A 20,977-nucleotide genomic window follows, 5' to 3' on the forward strand; every position below is an offset into this window, starting at 1 on the left:
ATATGATTTGTTAATGTCATAGCAGTTTGAAATTTGAAAAACCAAGCAATTGATGTTATAACAGCTATTGTATGAGATTTTTAATAGTATGTTCTAGGGCACCAAAAGAATAGCTGTGTGGCCCATTATAATCACTAAGTTCACTTCATGTGATTTAGAGAACTCCAAGGTCAGCATATACTCCACAACCACTAAAATGATCATAATTCATCTTCTTGGAATGATATGTCTAGTTTTATAACCTGAATTAGGAAAAAAAAAACAAAAAACAGAGAACTTTGTGTCAAAGTAAGGCAATAAAAATAACTACATATTGGAAAATGAACAGTGTCTCTCTTTATATGTAAACCATCATTAATTGTTCAATTATTTCAATTTGTCTTTACTATTTAAAATTTAATAACACTTTTTCATTGTTTCTTTTATGACAAAAATAATACATATTTGGGAAAGTTGTATGGACTTAAGACATGCGGTTATGAAGACAGGAAAATGGAATGCATCAGAACTAAACTTGCCTTATTAACATTGTGCTGTGAATAATGATGCCCACCAGTAGATATCATTCAAACTGTGGGTCATGATTAACCCTCATGCCTTGGAGAAATCAGTACTGAAGTGGCAGCACCCAGACTTCAGTTAATTATTTGTTTACTAATGTAAGCCCTGGAATTGTGGGGAAAAAATGATTTATTATATACTCGTTGAATATTGTCAGTGCAGAGAGGGAGATACAACTAACTGAGACAGGAAGACAATCAAGGCCGAAGCAGAATTCAGCACACCTCAACTCACCACAGTCATTCCAATCTATTAAAATTATCATCAGTGAACATTTTCCAGCCATATTTTCTATAAGATCTTTGGCTCGTGCTCCTTTCCAAAGGGGTTAACCTGAGTCTTCTTGTCTGAATATGGTTAGCCAGTATTTTTTTTGTCTGAAGTATATACAACCATTATTTCCTGAAAAGAACGTGCATAGAACTACTGACAACTGGGCAAATAAGAATATTTTGCAAGAATGCAGGGTGACGACAGTAGTTAGAAGATGGCAGCGAATGGGGAGATGGGGAAAATTCAGGGACTGGGCAGTAGAAGTGTAGCACAGAGAGTGCGAGGGGAAATCGAGTTTAAAACTGTGCATTTATTTCCTCTCCTATCTCCCTTCCTTGTTTATCTGTCACCAAGAAGTTCTTGTCACTTGCCTTACCCCTAAGCCATCTTCTGGAAAAGGTCCACAGAGTTTTTAAGCATTTTCTAGATACCCTGCATAGCCCTCCCAGATCACCTGGAGGAGCAGTCACATGTCAGCCTGACTTAGGAATATTTCAACATAATACTCTTATCAGTAACACCCTTCTTACATGTTGTCACTATTGAGGCTGATTTTGCTCTTTCAGAAAAGTTGTGTTACAAAGAAAGAACAGGAGACAGAAAGGAAGAAAGGAGGGAGTGGAATGTTCCTGTGAAAGCTGGGCAGGACTGAAAGAGAAGGTGACAAAATTAAAGGCAACAGTGTTGCAGAGAAGGTGTGTTCCCAAAAAGAAATGTCTCAAGCAGGAGGGCTGCAAGTGAACAGCTCACATGGTGAAGAATCCTTGTGTGATCTCCTGTGGGCCATGTGAAGGTTGGGGCGAGGACAGCAGGAGGTGGCAGAGGTTGGGCGCTACAACCCTGGAGAGGAAAGATGGAGCAGTGGAAGATCTCAGGCTCTGGAGTTAAGGGAACATAGTCTCCATACTGGCTGCTTGACTACTGGTGCAGGCTTGGACAAAGACTTTACCTCTCTGGACTCAGCGGTAAAAGGATGTGCCTTGGTCACTCCACCTCCTGGGTTGTGATAATTAAGTAAATTAACGTGCACATGAAGGTTGTTTGCTTATCTGACTTTTCCTGTCCTTTTCCATCAGAGGAACATAGAGAATGAATTAGGCAAATGCTAGACTTCAAAATTACTGTTCTAATGCACCTACCACATCCAGTCTTTCCTGGTCTTGCAGGGTCATTGCCTTGGGTATATAGAGCCAATTGCCATGGGGAGCCCTGTTTCTAAACTGGACAGAACCTGTATACCAAGGTCACCAAGATGGAAATGACGAAAAAAAAATTAATGTTTGTGATAAGAATCAGGGTCTTTTAGTCTAAAATCCAAAAATGGCTCTTAGCATATTACATTTACCAAATACGTTTACTTCTTTCTAATTTTAAATTATCTCAGCCATGTAAGGCAACCTAAATCTTTTTAACACATAAAAGTTATTATAAAAGTATACTGTCATTTCCTGCTGAAAGAAAATGATAAAATGCAACCATAATAAAACGAGAAGGAAACACATTCAAGCTATGTCTACAAGGCAAAAAATGTATTTGTATATTTCCTGATGTAAACACAGAACTGGATGTGCTTGCCTAAAAAGATAAGCCACATAAATTAACGCAGTCCCAAGAGTGAAAAAGTCACTCTGGACCAAAACCAATGAGGAATTGGATGTAGAAAATCTCAGGAAGCAGGCATGACAAATCTTTATTTAATTCATCCTTCCATTTATCCTGCCATCTGATGGGGTTTCATAGGGATCTGTGTTCAGGAGGTTCAGAGATCTAGTGGGCACTGAGAATGGATGAGCTGTGGCTCAAGTGTCCTGGGAATTGGGATATGGCAAAGGCACATCATTTGTGCTTCAGGAAGATATCACTGGCCTTTACATTTTATGTATATATACACACAGTTTTTTTTAAATATTTGTGGTAGCATTTTTAAGTTTTTATATTTTTTCTTTTAAATTTTATTAAACAATTTAGTAAATTTTACTTTTGTATATTGAATTTCTGTTGCATTATTCATAAAATAAGGAATTGTATTATCTTTGAAAATTTGCACATTCTTCCAGCTATATTTTTAATACCTTTCTTCTACATGAATTAGACTAGTCATGTTTTCTACTCCTTCTTTGGTCCATGTTATTCATTTACTTTTTCCACAAAGTGAGAGAGCAGCTTCCTCAGCAGAGAACTCTTGGCACAGGAGATTTCTCCACAATAACATGGAAAAGATACCATTGCTCTCCAAGGTGGAAGCTATCTGTGTGGCTGGTTTCCCCAAGGGATGGTGCTATAGCCAGAGCTCACCATTACTCACTACTTCTTGCTGGTTTAACATCAATCAGTACTTGTAGGTAAATCAGCCTTGGTTAAATGATCAGAGACATTGCTGAGGAGACATAGTCTGCCTGTCAATCACTGTACTCTGTGGGAACTGGCTTAGATCTGGGAACTATCATCTGGAACAACTTCCAATAGTGAATGTCTTAGCCTAGTTTTTCTACAGAGAGCCTGATGCTACAGAAAATGTGGGGGTGAGGTATGCTAGCCCAAACAGGGAGAGTAAGAAGAAAGAGGCAAGGAAAGCCATGAAGCAATGCAATACAGGTATGGTAACTGGGAGGCTACCACTGAACTAGTTATAAGGGAAAATCAGTATTTAAGTTGTACCCAGAAGGAAGAAGGTGCAGGTGATGGTGATGCTGCTGGGGGGACGTGTGGTGAGGGATTTATCAAAGAAGTTACTTCCTATCTCCCTTTTCTCACTGTTCAAGATTCACTCCATGGGTAGTTAACTGCCCTGCAGTCCAAGGCTGTCCTTCAGTGACTGCCCAGAGAGCCAGCTCCATGTCTTGAAGTGCAGCACCTCTTCTAAGTCTGAAAGTGGGAGAGTGACTTAGCATGGATTCAGGGAGCTCAGCAAGGTTGGGGTGGCATACAGCTCCTTCAGAAGGAAGCAGTCAAGGGATTATGAGCAGGTGAAAAGTTTGGCTCCTTATTTCTTTCTGGGCAAAAAGGAAAATGTGGGGTCTATAATGGAAAAGAATGGTACATTTGACCGCATAGAACTTATTTGTATAAGAGAAGAAAAAAAAAGTGACCCACCATGTAAAGAGAAAGAGACAAAATGTTAATGATAATAGAACATATAATCAAGACATAAATTTCTTATCTGAAGATCCCTTTCAAGTCACTAATAAAGACAACTTATCCAATAAAAATGAGCAAAGAATAAAGAAAGGTAAGGCATTACAAAAGCTAAATATTTAATAACCACACATAATATTCCAATCATTATATAAATAAGTGCTAATTAAAGTGATAATAAGGTATTGTTTTTCAGTGATCATATGGGCAACTATTTTAAACTGATAAAATGCAGTGTTAAAGAGGATAAGAAGAAAAAGACACTCTGGACTTTTGGCAGAACCACAAATTGGAATAAATATTTGGAAAGATAATTTGATAATATCTGTCAAAACTTAGAATTTACATATGATATTTCTAAAACTATTTCCTAAAAATATATAAATACATAAATATTATATATAAACATTTTTGGAATATTAAAAAATAAAGTTTTAAAGGCCAGAATAATACTAACATAAATATAAGCTAATTAGAAGGGGGGGTAATTTGGGATACATTTTTGATTTAGATTTTAAAACACATTACAAAGTAATGGTAAAATAAAAATGAGGGCATGGTACTGGTACAAGCTCAAAATTGTGAGAAGACATTTAAATACCTCAGAATGCATGAGATGGTATCATGGATAAAAGAAAATAGAATCAAGTTTTCTTTTACTATTACTAGGCATTTCAATTAGGCTTATTAATTTAAAATGTAAACAATAGAGAAAACGAACTTAAGAAAAGTTTCTACATTCAAAACCCTGGGAGGATACACAGGAATCTGCTGAGTGAAGTTAGCGTTGCAGAATGGCCATTGGCACCTTGGGGTGGTGGAGAGCAAAGGGAAATTGGACTTTAACTCTCACTGCAATATCTTTCTATAGTGTCTGAGATTTTTGCTATCAGTTGGTGTTACATTTCTTCAATAAAAGAAAAAAATAACTAAATCAACGAATATATAAACATCTTACCCTTCATGGGATTTCAAAGTATAAAATAAAATGAAAGAAATCACAAAAATATCAACTGTGGTTATCACTGAAATCATAAAACAAATTAAAAGGCACATGACAAACTTGAAGAAATATATTCAATAACTGTAAGTGCTATGGACTGTTTGTGTTCCCCCAAAATTCATACGTTAAAACCTAATCCTCAACTTGATGGTGGATAAAGGTTGGGCCTCTGGGAAGGGATTAAGTCATGAAGAAGGAGCCCTCATGAATTGGATTAGTGTCCTTAAAAAAGAGACTCCAGAGAAACCCTTTGCCCCTCTACCATGTGAGGTCACACAAAAAAAACAAACAAACAAAAACCAGCCATCCATGAACCAGAAATTGGGTCTCATCAGACACTGAGTCTTTGGTACCTTGATCGTAGACCTTCCAGGCTCCAGAACTGAGAAATAGATTTCTTTTGTGTATAAGACACCCAGTATTATATTTTGTTATCACATCCCAAAGAGACTAAGACAATAGACCAACTATTAATAGAGATAGATATATAGATGATAGATAGATAGATAGATAGATAGATAGATAGATAGATAGATAGATACAGACAGACAGACAGACAGACAGACAGACAGACACATCTAGAGGTCACTCAGTATCTATATGAATAGCTTGAGATTGAGTACTCAAAAGATATACCTAGTGATATGATTCAATAAAAAATAAAACATTGGAGAAATTATTTTATATTTTAAGTGAATAATCAGCATATTTATTAATCATTATTATTTCAAAAATTTTAAAGTAAAAACACAAGAAAATATATTATCATTAATAAACTGTGGGTAGTAAAATTATAAATTACTTTTCATTGCCTTATTCTTACATTTCTTTACTTTATGTATTTTCTAAAAAGACCATGTATTCCTTTTATAACATATTTCTAAATTATAAAAATAACTAAATAAAGCATTCTGACTTTATGTCAAGGACTAGAAACAATAACAAGAATATTTTTATTATTGCTATATGTATAAAACCATTCCATTTAAACACATGAAGGTATTGTTTCAAGTGTTCATTGTGAATTAAGCAGAAATAGACAATTTTTTGAAAGGCTCACAAAACGCCTGACAACTACTTTGAGGAATTACGATCTAGTTTAGCAGCTAATTAAGCATAGCTTGAGATTCTGTTGGAGAACTCTCTAAGTCTGAAAGATAAGAGATTTCACTGCTTACCACACCTAAATCTGAAGGTAATCCATACCCAGCTGCCTGGCAGAAATTAAACTCATTCTCTATCAATGAGAAGGAAATGAAAGAGTCAGAAATAATGCTCTTTTAGTTCTCAAAAACATTTTTTTTTTTAATAAAAATTCAGAGATGCTCTCTGTGGTCTGAAATACATCAAGGTGAACTGTCAGGCAGTCCCCTGGGGCAGACTCTCCAGGTTGTACAGGATAAGAGGACCCAGTGAGAAACACAATGCACCTGACTTCTTCATTCTGAGCTCCTCTGGAAGTATGGACTACACCTTCAAATTTTTACTTAATAGTGCAAGATTATGATTTTGCTGCCTTTCCAGTTTTTTGCCTTCTCTGCTCAGGAAGAAATATTTTACGTGAGATCACTAACCATTTCTCCCCAGTCAATTTAGCTTTGGCTGTGGTAAGAACATATTGAACATATTTGTACTGTATCAGCAACCTAATAGCAATAAATACGAAGTACCCTCACACTTAGTTGTTTAAAGCAACCATGGTTATTTATTATTTCTCATGGTCTCTGTGGGTCAGAAATTTAAAGGAAGACAACAAGATGGCTTCTCTCTGGTCTGGAGGCCCAGATAGGGCTGCTGGCCAGACACCAAATAATGGCCTCTTCAAGTAGACTTAATCCCTCACAACATATTTGGGTTCCAAAGACAAAAGTTGAGAGAAAGAAGGGAAGAGGGAGGACAGGCAAAAGCTGTGTTATCTTCTATGATCTAAACTTAAAAGCTACAGAGGGCTATTTTGTCCACATCCTATTGAGACAGTTACAAAGGGCCACCTGTATTTAAGCGGAGGGAGTGTTCCGAGTTCCACTCCCGATGGAGGCATTTTAAGACCATATTTTGAGAAGGGCATACAGGATGGGATATACATTGGTTCAGCCACTTTAGGAAAAAATAGTCTGCTACCTGTGTGTACTCATTCATGCAATAAAAATTGAAGGACACTTCCACATAAGAGGCTTGGTGTCGGAATATTTTTACTATGGTTATCTAAAATCAATATCCCCACCATGCTTAATAATAATGATGATCATCTAGTATTTCCTCTATAGTGGTATTCTCTGATGGAAGGGAGGACAGACAGGGAGAAGACCCAGGACAAAAAAAAGAAAAGGAAAAAGAGGAAAAGGTAAAACTGAAATTAATTTACTGAACTCCAAGGAAATGTGCTATGTATATCTTTGTTGTGTATTTCTCACAATGAACTCTAAAAGCCAGAGTTCCTTTTTCTTCCCACTGAGACAGATTTACCTATAAAATTTCAATAAATTCTCGACTACAAAGATGTCTGTGCCAATGGATCTCAGTTGAGTATTTCGAGCTCAGGCCATTTTTCCAGGTTCCAGTCCCAAATACTCAGAGATTAAATTTTTTAAGTAATGTATTACTTTTAATCATAGTTTAAATAAAATATTATATTAGTTGCAGGTATACCACATAGTGATTAGACATTTATATATCTTATTAAGAGATCAATCACCCCAATAAATCTAGTACTCATCTGGTACCATACATAGTTACTACAATATTATTGACTATATTCTTTAAGCTATACTTTATAACCTCATCACAGTTTTCTAACTACCAATTTGTACTTCTTAATCCCTTCATTTTTATCACCCATTTTTTCAACCGTCTGACAACCATCAAAATATTTCTTCCTGCCCCAGAGCCCATGCACAGGTGATTCCCACCACATAAAAAGCGATTCCAGAATTGTACTTTCTGCCTTGTAGTTCTTGGCATAGATGGGTCTCTCTCATCCTACCCTCATCCTTAGGTCTTAAATATCACACTGGAAATCTTACAATCATTTTGCAATTATTTCTTTAATATACTTCTACAACCCTCCCACAAAACCAGTGATTTTTAAACTGTAGATTTATGAACTATGAGGGAGGCACACATAAAATCAGTGTAGTGAATGGTGACAGAGACTTTTAATAAAATTAGAATACACTAAAAGAGAACAGAAAGTTTAAGAGTACATTACAGGTTGTAAAAATAAGTATTGTTTTATAAAACTATAACCCCAGTTTTATATAGGTAAGTATGTTTTTGTGTAGAGTTGTGCTATAAAAGGTATTCCTGATTCTGCATTGGAGATCAAATAAATTTGAAAGCCACTCTACTAAGTTATCGGCTCCATCTTTTATTGAATGTTTATTTTGGGCACAATCCCTGAATGTCTCTGCTGAAATATCTTCCTTAAGGAGTAATTGCAAGGGTCAAATGAGTTAATATTTGTAAGTGCTTGTACAAATACCTGGTGCCCTTGGAAGTAATGTATGAGTGTTATACAATATTATATTTATTTGTAATTATATATTTTTGTTCACTCTATTCTAAGTGACTAATATAGTGTCTGGTACAACCTAGCTTTCAACAATTATTGGTTGAGTAAACAGCAAGGCCTCTGTGACATAAACCATCTTATATGTACTTACAGGTTTGAGAATGAAGCTTATGGGGATTCAGCACATTTTTGTCCGTAAGTGCCAGAGGGGTTCTCGAGACTGTCAGAACATCTCTCACTCTTACTGCTTCACCACCCTGCATCCTACTGAAGGCCACTCTGGGCCAGTATCTATTTATTTATGTGTGCGGCAATCTCTAAATATTACATAAGTAGGTAAGAGGAACCTAAGGCAATGAGTGGGAACATCTTCACTCACAAGTGAAACCCAGCAAGACCCAAACATTTCCTCATCCTTTTTCAGAGCAACGCTTCCCGAGTTGTCCAATGTGCCGGAACGAGGCATAACTGAACTGTTTGGTTTATTCCAAAACCTCCATAGACTAACCGGGGGGTGGGGTGGGGGGGTGGGGCGGCGAAGTGAGGATGGCGTGAACTATTAGCACTGTTGAGAATCAGACACTCTAACTCAGAAGGACATATTAAATTTCTACTCTTCTGAAGAGACAAGAGTACTGTTCTGATTCCATTATCAGTGAAATAGAATGAAATGGTTTATTTCCTGTTTGACTGTGGCTGACCCAGGAATGATCACTCATATGTAACATCCAGCTTTGTTCCCAGGCCAGCTCAAAGGATAGTGGACCCTAGGACATGTCATCTGCTTTGCTTCCTTTTTATGTAAAGAAATGGTTGGTGGAAGTTGCATGAAGACAGGTTTAAGGTTAGTTAAAAGAGCTTGAGTTATCACATGAAAGCTGTAACCTAAGGAATAGGTTGCCTCACAGAGTGTTGGATGTCTATCACCCAAGGAGTTTGTACCTCTGAGGGCCAGATGACCATTTTTATCAGTAAAATTTGTGTCAGGGGTTTCCACAGAGACTAGGATTTTGAAGTTCCTCTCTCCTCACAGTTCTCAGTAATGTCACTGATATAGGCCTTCACCTTGCAGGTATGGGTTTGCAAGGAGAGCCTTCATGAGATGGTCTCTTTCTTCCCAGTACCGTGACTTTAATATGATGTGTAGATGCATCATTGCATTTTACCTATTTCTTGGGTCCAAAGCTCTAGACTTCCTTTACTCATGATTATATGAGAATGTGGCTGTCCATTCCAGTCCTAGCGAAGAAAATGGTGATGAACTTTAAAAAATATCAGCCTTTCAAGGCACATGGAAGCGTGAGCTTTGTGATATACTTATATGCCAGAGTGGCCTCTACCACTTTTGTGTGTGAATAATTATTATATCTTAAATTTTTCTTTTCAGAATAATGTTGAAGTTGGATTGCACAAAATATTAAGAGCATTTTGAAAGCTTTTCTGAGGTATGAAGAATATGACTTTGAACATGTGAGTCTGGCAAAAGGATATAATTTTGTGCAGAGTGGTGATTTTGAATGAAAAGGTAGAGTTGTTATTTTCTGTAGGTGTGGCATTTACCTCACAGAAATCCATGTGTATGCCAGCTGGTTTACTTTTTTTCAAGTTTCCTATGCACTGAAAAACAAAGTTTTTTTTTTTCTGTAAAATAAAATACACATTTATTTCATCGAATACAGATGCATTCTTTTCGTAAATTTCATAATAATCTTTCAGTAAATGTTTGTTGAATAAATAAATCCACAATGAGAATCATGTCTCTGTTTTTAAATTTTAGAGAATAAGAAAGATGGATGGATGATTGACATAAATCTACAAATGTCCTTTAAAATATTCAAACTATTTTAGAATCCATGGTTTAATTTGAATATTTGGGTTTTTTTTGTTTTCAAAAAAAGAATTGTCAGAGAAGAAAATGAAAAAAGAAAACTTTCTTCTGAGAGTAAACCTTTTAAAGAGAAGACATTTTCAGTCCTGTATGTTTTTATTTACTCACAGCTACACTAAAAGGTTATTTTGAATTAAATAAAAAATTATTCAATCATGTATCCTTTCTATTGAAAAAAGTACATATTCTAGAAGACAGGTTGTGTGAATATGAACTATAGTTTAAATAAATGAATAGAGAAAATGATGATTCTGAGCACCTAAAGAGGAAAGATTTGTTATCATCCAACTTGATGTAGCACTGTCCTCAAAATTGACATAGAAATTGTTTTCAGGGCAAGTTAAATTTTAGAAGACCTTAAAGAATTGTCCAAATATAGTTAAAACCACATGAGCATTGGTTGATGTGGTTTATATCTATAAATTTTTACCACATAAGAAATAAAAAGAGGATTTTTTAAATTATTTATTTATTTATTTTTATTATTGAAAGTATTACAGATGCCCCCCTTTTCCCCACTGATCCCCTTCTTTCCACTCCCACCCCCCTCCTGCTTTCCACAACCTAATGTCTATGTCCATTGGTTGTGCATATATGCATGTAAGTTCTTTGGTTTATCTCTTCCCACCCCTCTGTTAGTCTGTTCCCTACTTCCATGACTCTGCATCTCTTTTGGTCAACAGCTTATTTTGTTCATGATGTTTCATAAATAAGTGAGATCATGTGGTACTTATCTTTCTCTAACTGGCCTGTTTCACTTAGCATAATACTCTCCAGGTCCCTCCATGTCGTCTCAGGGTAAGAGATCTTTCTTTCTTACAGCTGCATCGTATTCCATTCTGTACATGTACCACATCTTTTTTATCCACTCATCTACTAATGGGCACTTGGACTGTTTATAGATCTTAGCTATTGTAAATTGCACTGCTATGAACATAGGGGTGCATATATTCTTTCTGATTGATGTTTTGAGCTTCTTAGGATATATTACTAGAAGTGAAATCACTGGGTCAAATGGCAGTTCCATTTTTATTTTTTGTGAAAACACCATATTGCTTTCCATAGCGGCTGTACCAGTCTACATTTCCACCAGCAGTGTACTAGAGTCCTCTTTTCTTACACCCTCTCTAGCACTTGTTGTTTGAGGATTTGTTGATGGTAGCCATTCTGGAAGTTGTGAGGTGATACCTCATATTTTAATTTGCATCTCTCTGATGATTAGAGATGTTGAGCATTTTTGCTATGTCTCCTGGCCATTTGTATGTCCTGTTTGGAGAAGTGTCTATTTCGGTCCTCTGCCCATTTTTTAATTGGATTGCTTGTCTTTCTTTTGTTTGGTTGTATGAGTACTCTATATAGTTTGGATATTAACCCCTTATCCAATGTATCATTGGCAAATATGTTCTCCCAAAAGTAGGTTTTCTTTTCATTTTAATGCTGGTTTCTTTTGTCTTGCAGAAGCTTTTTAATTTGATGTAGTTCCATTTATTAATCTTTCTATTGTTTCTCTTGCCCTAAGTGATATATCAGTGAAAATTCTGCTACATATGATGTCTGAGATTTTTCTACCTACATTTTCTTCTAGGATTTTTATGGTTTCACAAGAAAACGGAAATTTTAAAATATGTATTTATACTTAACACTAGTTAATTGCATATGTATAGAAACAACATTTTATGAAAAGTATATTTTCCCAAGCCAAAATAAAATAGTGAGATGAGTGGCATTGTTTTACATTTTTGCAAATTTATTCAGTGTCTGCTTTAATGAAAGACAACTAGATTTTCACCTGCTTCTACACTCAATCTGTTATGACATGTCATTGTGTCTGAAATACATAAAGATAATCTGGCCTTATATAGATGTACAGCTGAAAAAGGGAGGAATATTTGAATAGTCTTCTCTGATCATTTTTTATACTCTTTGTTACTGCACCAAAACTCAAAAACAGTAGTTCCTCGAAGGTCAACTGTAATAGATATGAAACAATAACGCACTCTGTACACTCATGAGAGAATGAGAATGAGAAGGCAAATAACGATTTTGGATATTTTCCCCAGCTTTATTGAGATTTAGTCAACATATAACATCATGTATGTCTAAGGTATACAATGGGATGTTGTGATAAATGTATATATTGTGAAATTATTATCTCAATAAGGTTAGTTACCACATTTATTACCTCACATAGTTACAACTGTTTCTTGTATGTGAGTGTGTGGTGAGAAATTTTAAGATCTACTGTCTTAGCAACTTTCAAATATACAATATAGTACTGTTAACTGTAGTCATCATGCTGTACATGACGTCCCTAGAACTTACTCATCTTATAACTAGAAGTTTGTGCCTTTTGACCACTTTCACTCATCTCCTCATTCCCCAGCCCCTGTCCCTCACAACCGTAAATCTACTCTATATTCCTATGAGTTTGGCGTTTTTAGATTCTAGATATAAGTGAGATCAGGCAGCATGTGTCTTTCTGGGGAAACCATAGACTTAGGGGAGCCTTCTCGGTAACTTGTTGCTCCAGCCTGAGGCAAGGGTGATGTGGTCAGGGTGGACCCAAGCCTCTTATCCTTTTCATGTGGTCCTACTCCATCTCTGTGGTCCACAGGGTACTTTAGCCTCATCCTCTCCTCCAGGTTCTGGAATTTTTTCAATAGTGTCTTGAGTATAGATAAATGCTGGTTGGTTTCCTTGTGAGGGAGCTGAACTTAAAAATGACCTCACACTCTAATTTGGGATTCTGTATGAGAAGACTTTTGACTCTGCAGACATCCCAAAAGGCTTATCACACTTTGAGAAATGCTGTTTTGACATTTTGGTGTATTCGCTTGGAAGGTATGTCTAGGAAAGAGAGATTCTTAACATAAATAGCTTAACAATTCCAGCAGGCTTTTTTTTTTTTTTTTTTTAACATAATAACAAATACCAAAAATTCATATGGAAAAGTAACAAATTCAGAATAACCAAAGCAACCCTGAAAAGGGAGAATAAGTTTAGAGACATATACTCTTCATTTTAAGTCTTACTGTAAAGCTATCCTATAATCCAGACAGTATGATTCAGGCATGAGGATAGACCGATCTATAAAATTGAATAGAGTTAATAAATAAATATGCCTATGTGTACCCAATTTTATGTTGGCAAATGCACCAATGCAATTCAATGGTGAAAGGAAAGTTTTTTATTAACAAATGATGCTGAAACAACTACATATCTGTGTGCAGAAAATTGAACCTTGAGTTATGCTTATCAAGAAGGCTGACAGACACTGATAGATTCCAGACAAAATTTGAAAGCTAAAATTATAGCCTCTGTTTTAAAAAAGGAGAATATCTTTGTGACTTGCATAGTCAAATATTTCTTAGATAGATTGCGAAAGTACTAACTCTAACAGAAAAAAAGGGGAAGGAGGTATACTAGATTTCATCAAAGTTAAAACTTCAGTTCTTCAAAAGACTGCTAAAAAATAAAAAGGAAAATCACTATCTCGGAGAAATATTCTCAATCAATATATACAACAAAGACTTGAATACAATCTATATAAAGAACTAGTACATTTTAATTTTTTATTTTTATTATTCATTTATTGTTTCTTTTTTTATTATTAATTTGTTTTTGCTATAAATGTTTCTCATTTTTCCCCAAATGGAACCCTCCTCCTTCCCCCCTCCCCGCCCCATGCCCAGCTTTGTTGTCTATGTTCATTGGTCATGCATACATGCATGCAAGTTCTGTGGTTTATCTCCCCCTCCCCAAAACCCCCTCCTATGAGGCTTGTCAGAAGTAGTATATTCAAAAAAAAAAAAAAGGCAAGTAATCCAATTAAATGTCATCTAAAGACTTAGATAGATATTTCACATATAAGAACATAAGAATGGCCAATATAAGATGTGGAAAGATGTTTACTACTGTTAGTTATCAGGGAAATGCAAATTAAAACCAGAATGAGGTATAAAGAAACTGTCACTAGCGTAGTTTAAATTTAAATGATTCAACCACAAATGCTGGAGACCATGAGGAGCACCTGAATATCTCACCCTTGATGGTAGGAGTGTCAAATGATCCAACCCGTGTGTAACACTATGTAGTAGTTTTTTATGTACAACTACATTATTATCCAGCAATTCCACTGTAAGATATTTTTTCAGCAGAAATAAAAACATATATCCACACAAATGTTTGTACAGTAATGGGTACTGCAGCTTTATTCATAATACCAAGAATTTTAAGCAATCCAAATGGCTATCAACAAGAGTGAATAAACAAATTATAGTGTATTCATACAATGCAATATTACTCAGAAGTAGAAAGAAATGGACTATTGATGTACACACATGGATGAAGATCAAAAATATTATGTTGTGTGAAGGAAACTAGACATGAATATGAACTATACATACCCATTGTTATGAAGTTTAAGAACTAATTCATTGGACTGAAACTAAGCATGGTAGTCTTGGTATGGGGAGGGAAATGTACTATTAAGAACCATGGGGGGGCCCTGGCCGGTTTGGCTCAGCGGTTAGAGCGTCAGCCTGCGGTCCGGAGAGACCCGGGTTCGGTTCCTGCTAAGGGCATGTATCTCGGTTGCAGTTTGTCCCCGGCCCTGGTTGGTCGTGCGGGTGGCAGCCACCCGATGTGTCCCTTTCACATCGATGTTTCTCTCTTCCTCTCTCCCCCTCCCACTCTACCTGAACAAAAAATAGAAAAATGTCCTCAGGTGAGGATAAAAAAAAAAAAAAGAACCATGGGGTGGGGGGGATGGTGGCAGAGTGAATGGAAGCTCCACAGACAATTTCCCAGGATCAAACAGGAGTTATAACTAAAATAAAGACAAATTGTCAGAAAAAAAGCAACAGAAAAGCAGTGGAAAAGGACCATATAACCAGAAAAATTGGTAGGATAGTGGAGGCATGAGAGGGTGGCAGGCTGGGAGCCTACAGACAGCAGAAATCTCAGTGAGCAGCGCCCTCAGGGTTAAAATCTCAAGCCTGCTCCACAGGGCACAGGGCCGGAACAGAACACTGAATTGGCTACAGCCACTCACCTTGGGCTCCAGCAGAGGGAGGGCAAACTGGACTGGAAATCTGTGGGGACACCTGGGATTTGAAGAGCACTCAGAGTTTTTGCTGAGTTGTGACACAAAAAATGGTAGCCAGCTTGCTCATTCCCAGAGCTGTGGGGAAAAGCAGCAGCCCCTCCCTTGGAGATTCAGCCCTGTCCAGGTGAGCCAAAGAAATGCAAATTGAGGCTCATTAACAACCAGGATCTGTCCCTCCCTCTGGAAATCCTCTTAAGCAGAATACCACGGCTACATTCCAAGGCCCTGAATAACTGAGACTAATAGCCTCCAGGAATAAAGCTAGAGGATAACTGGACCATTCCTGGACTTGAAAATCTACCGAGGAAAGTAAGACTGAAAGTGGTGTTTCACATGGACCCTCCCATGCTTATCCAAACCCACTAGAGGGAGCCACAAACACCAAAACACCAACACCCACAGGAAAAATTTGGCAGGCTCTGAAACCCACTGAGATAGCCAAAATGGTGAAACAAAAAAATCCCAAATGAAAGAACAAGAGAACTCTATCAAAAATGAAATCAATGAAATGCAGCTAAGCAAACGATCAGAGGTAGAGTTCAGAGTCATGATCTTGAGGAAGATCAACAGCATGAGTAAGGACATCAACATCATGAGCAAAGATATAGAAACATTGAAGATCAACCAACTTGAAATGAAAAACCACCAAGAAGAAATGAAGAATGACATAGCAGAAACAAAGAACACATTTGAAGGACTAATCAGCAGAGAAGAGGAAACTGAGGACAGGATCAGTGAATTAGAAGACAGGGTTAAAAAAAAAAATCAACCAGTCAGAAAACCAAAAGAAAAAATAAAACAATTGAAAAACAGCAAGACAGCTGGACAGAACAGTAGAAACTGGAAACATAATAGTGTTCGCATCATAGGAGTCCCCGAAGAAGAAGAAAATAAGCAAAGGTTAAAAATATTTATTTGAAGACATAGTGACAGAACACTTTTCTAACTTGAAGGAAGAAAGCACTCAAGTTCAAGAAGCACAGAGAGCCCCAAGTAAGAAGAAGACAAACAGGCCCACACCAAGACACACAGTAATTACAATGCCCCAAAAGAAAGACAAAGAGGTAATCATAAAGGCAGCCAGAGATAAGCAACAGGTTACCTACAAAGGAACCCCCATAAAGCTATCAGCTGACTTTTCAACAGAAACACTACAGGCAGAAGGGAATGGCATGAAGTAATCAAGGTCATGAAAAACAAAGATCTGAATCCAAGACTACTCTATCCAGCAAGGCTATCATTCAAAATAGAAGGTCAAATAAAGAGCTTCACAGACTAAAAAAGGCTAAGGAGATGTATTAGCACCAAACCAGCATTGCAAGAAATTTTAAAAAAAAAAAAAAAAAAAAAAAAAAACTACTGCAATTAGTAAAAGAAATAGGAAGAAAAATAGAACCAAACTAAACAAAAATGGAAATCAAGTACATATCAATAATCACTTTAAATATAAATGGTTTGAATACTTCAGTGAAAAGACACAGAGTAGCTGACTGGATAAGAAAGCATGACTCACACATATGTTGTTTACAAGAGACCCACCTCACAACAAAAGACTCACATAGGTTGATAGTGCAGGGATGGAAAAAAATCTTCCAAGCAAATGGAAAGGAAAATAAAGCTGGGGTAGCAATACTCATATCTGATAAAGTAAATTTCAAAATGAAGGCCATAACTAGAGACAAAGAAGGCCACTACATAATATTGAAAGGATCTATCCAACAAGAAAATATAACCTTGGTAAACAGATATGCATCCAATATAGAAGCACCAAAATATATTAAAAATCTTCTGGAGGACTTCCAAGGAGAAATCGAAAGCAATACAATCATAGCAGGGGACTTCAACACCCTGTTGACATCACTGAATGTGACAAAAAAAATTAACAAAGAAACAGAGACTCTAAAACACTAGATCAGATAGATTTAATAGATATCTACAGAGAATTACACCCCAAAACTGCAAAATTCACATTCTTCTCAAGTGCACATGGGACATTCTCAAATATAGACCACATGCTAGGGCACAAACTAAGTTTCTACAAGTGCAAGAAGGTTGAAATCATATCAAGCATCTTCTCAGATCACAATGGCATAAAACTAGAAATAAATTCCAACAAGAACATGCAAAGACATTTGAAAACATGGAGGCTAAATAGCATGTTATTGAACAATGAATGGGATACCATGGAGATCAAGGAAGAAATTTAAAATCTCCTGGAAACCAATGAAAATGAACACACAACAACACAAAATCTATGGGATGCAGCAAAAGCAGTTCTGAGAGGGAAGTTCATAGCACTGCAGGCCCACCACAAGAAACAAGAATAATTTCTAGTTGACTACCTAACCCCACAACTTCAAGAACTAGAAAGCAAACAAACAAACAAAAAACCCAGAGCAAGTAGAAGAAAGCAAATAGTAAAAATGAGAGCAGAAATAAACAACATGGAGACCACCCCCCACCCCCCAAAATAAAAAACAATTCAAAGGATCGATGAAACAAAGAGCTGGTTCTTTGGAAAGATAAACACCCTTAACTAAACTCACCAAGAAACAAAGAGAGAGAACCCAAATACACAAAATCAGAAATGAAAGAGGAGAAATAATAACTGACACCACAGAAATACAAAGGATTGTTAACAAATATTATGAACAATTATACGGCAACAAATTTGACAATCTAAGTGAAATGGACAAATTTCTAGAAACACATAGTCTACTAAAACTGAACTGGGAAGAAATAGAAAACTTGAACAGACCAATAACAATGAAGGAAATTGAAGATGTAATCAAGACTCACCCAGCAAACAAAAGCCCAGGGCCAGACAGCTTCATGGGGGGTTTTACCCAGCATTCAAAGAAGAACTAACACCCATTCTCCTCAAACTATTTCAAAAAGTTCAGAAGAAGGAAGACTTCCAAACTGGTTTCATGAGGCCAGCATAATTCTAATTCCAAAACCAGAAAAATGACACTACAAAGAAAGAAAACTACAGGCCAATATCCCTGGTGAACATAGATACTAAAATCCTGAACAAAATACTAGCAAATTGAAACCAGCAATATATCAAAAAAATTATTCACCATGACCAAGTGGGATTCATCCCAGGGATGCAAGACTGGTATAATATTCACAAATCAATAAATGTGATACACCACATAAACAAAATGAAAAACAAAAATCATATGATCTTATCAATAACTGCTGAAAAAGGATTCAACAAAATCCAGCACCCATTTCTGAAAAAAACGCTCAGCAATTTGGGAATAAAGGGATCATATCTCAACATAAAAAAGGCCATATCTGAAAGACCTACAGTCAACATCATACTCAATGGACAAAAACTAAAAGCATTTCCCTTAAGAACAGGAACAAGACAAGGATGCCCACTTTTGCCACTCTTATATGACATAGTACTGCAAGTCTTAGCCGCAGCAATCAAACATGAAGAAAAAATAAAAGGAATCCAAATTGGAAAGGAGGAAGTAAAACTGTCATTCGCAGATGACATGAGATCATACATAGAAAACCCTAAAGACTCCATCAAAATTTTATTAGACTTAATAAATGAATTTGGCAAAGTAGCAGGATACAAAATCAACGTAAAAAAAATTGACATCATTCTTATACACTAATGATGAACTCACAGAAAGAGAAACTAAAAAAATCTTATTTACCATCACAGCAAAAAAAATTAAGATCCCTAGGAAGAAACTTAACCTTAGAAATAAAGGACCTAGTTGCAGAAAACTACAAGACATTGAAAAAAAGAAATAGAGAAAGATATTAAAAAGTGGAAGCACATACCTTGTACATGGATTGGAAGAATTAACATCATTAAAATGTCAATATTACTTAAGACAATCTATAGATTCAATGCAATTCCCATTAAAATACCAACGACATACTTCATAGAACTAGAACAAATACTTCAAAAGTACATATGAAACCAAAAAACCACGAATAGCCACAGCAATCTTGATTAAAAAAGGACAAAGTAGGCAGGATCACAATACCAGATATAAGGTTATACTACAAAGTTACTATAATCAAAACAGCCTGGTACTGGCACAAGAACAGGCCCTTAGATCAATGAAATAGAACAGAGAACCCAGAAACTGACCCAAAACATTATGCTCAATTAATATTCAACAAAGGTACCAAAAGCATACAATGGAATAAAGACAGCCTCTTTAATAAACGGTGTTGGGAAAATCAGACAGCTACATGCAAACAAATGAAAATAGATCACCAACTTATACCATACAAAAGAATAAACTCAAAATGGATAAAAGACTTAAATGTGACTCATAAAGCCATAAAAATCTTAGAAGAAAATGTAGGCAACAAAACTTCAGACATCATACACAGCAGAATTTTCACTGATATATCAACTAAGGCAACAGAAACAAAGGAGAAAATGAACACATGGGACTACATCAACCTCAGAAGCTTCTGCACAGCAAAAGAAACAACCATCAAAATGGAAAGGGAACCCACTGTATGGGAGAGCATAATTGCCAATGATATATCAGATAAGGGGTTAATTTCCAAAATATGTAGAGTGCTCATACAACTCAACAAAAGGAAGACAAAGAATCCAATTAAAAAATGGGCAGAGGAACTAAATATACACCTCTCCAAACAGGACATACAAACATGGCTAAGAGACATATGAAGAAATGCTCAACATCACTAATCATCAGAGAGATGCAAATTAAAACAACAATGAGGTATCACCTCACATCTGTCAAAATGGCCGCCATCAACAAATATTCAAACAGCAAGTGTTGGTGAGGGTGTGGAGAAAAGAGGACTCTAGTACACTGCTGGTGGGAATGCAGACTGGTGCAGCCACTATAGAAAACACTGTGCTGTTACCTCAAAAAGTTAGAAATTGAATTGCCATTTGACTCAGTGATCCCACTTCTAGGAATATACCCTAAGAAACCTGAAACACCAATCAGGAAGAATATATGTTCCCCCATTTTTATAGCAGCAATATTTATAATAGCTAAGATCTGGAAACAGCCAAAATGTCCATCAGTAGACGAATGGATAAAAAAGCAGTGGTACATATACACAATGGAGTACTACACAGCTGTAAGAAATAAAGGTCTCTTATCCTTTGAAACAACATGGAGGGACCTGGAAAGTATTATCCTAAGTGAAACAAGCCAAGCATAGAAAGACAAATATCATATGATCTCACTTATTTGTGGAATATAATGCACATAACAGTTTGGAGAACAGTGTAGTCCCAGAGACGTGGAAGTGGAGTACAGACTGACAATCCCCAGAAGAGAGGGTGGTGGGGGAGAGATAAACCACAGAACTTATATGCATGTACGCATAACCAATGAACATGGACAACAAAGCTGGGGATAGGGTGGGGAGGGAGGGGGAGGAGGGTGTCAATGGGGGACAAAGGAGAAACATCTGTAACAAACATAAATAAATAAAATAAATTTTAAAAAAGGAAAAAGAAAGAAAGAAAAA

This window comes from Molossus molossus, unplaced genomic scaffold (assembly GCF_014108415.1).
Source record: "Molossus molossus isolate mMolMol1 unplaced genomic scaffold, mMolMol1.p scaffold_m16_p_3, whole genome shotgun sequence".
NCBI classification, from domain to species: Eukaryota; Metazoa; Chordata; class Mammalia; order Chiroptera; family Molossidae; genus Molossus; species Molossus molossus.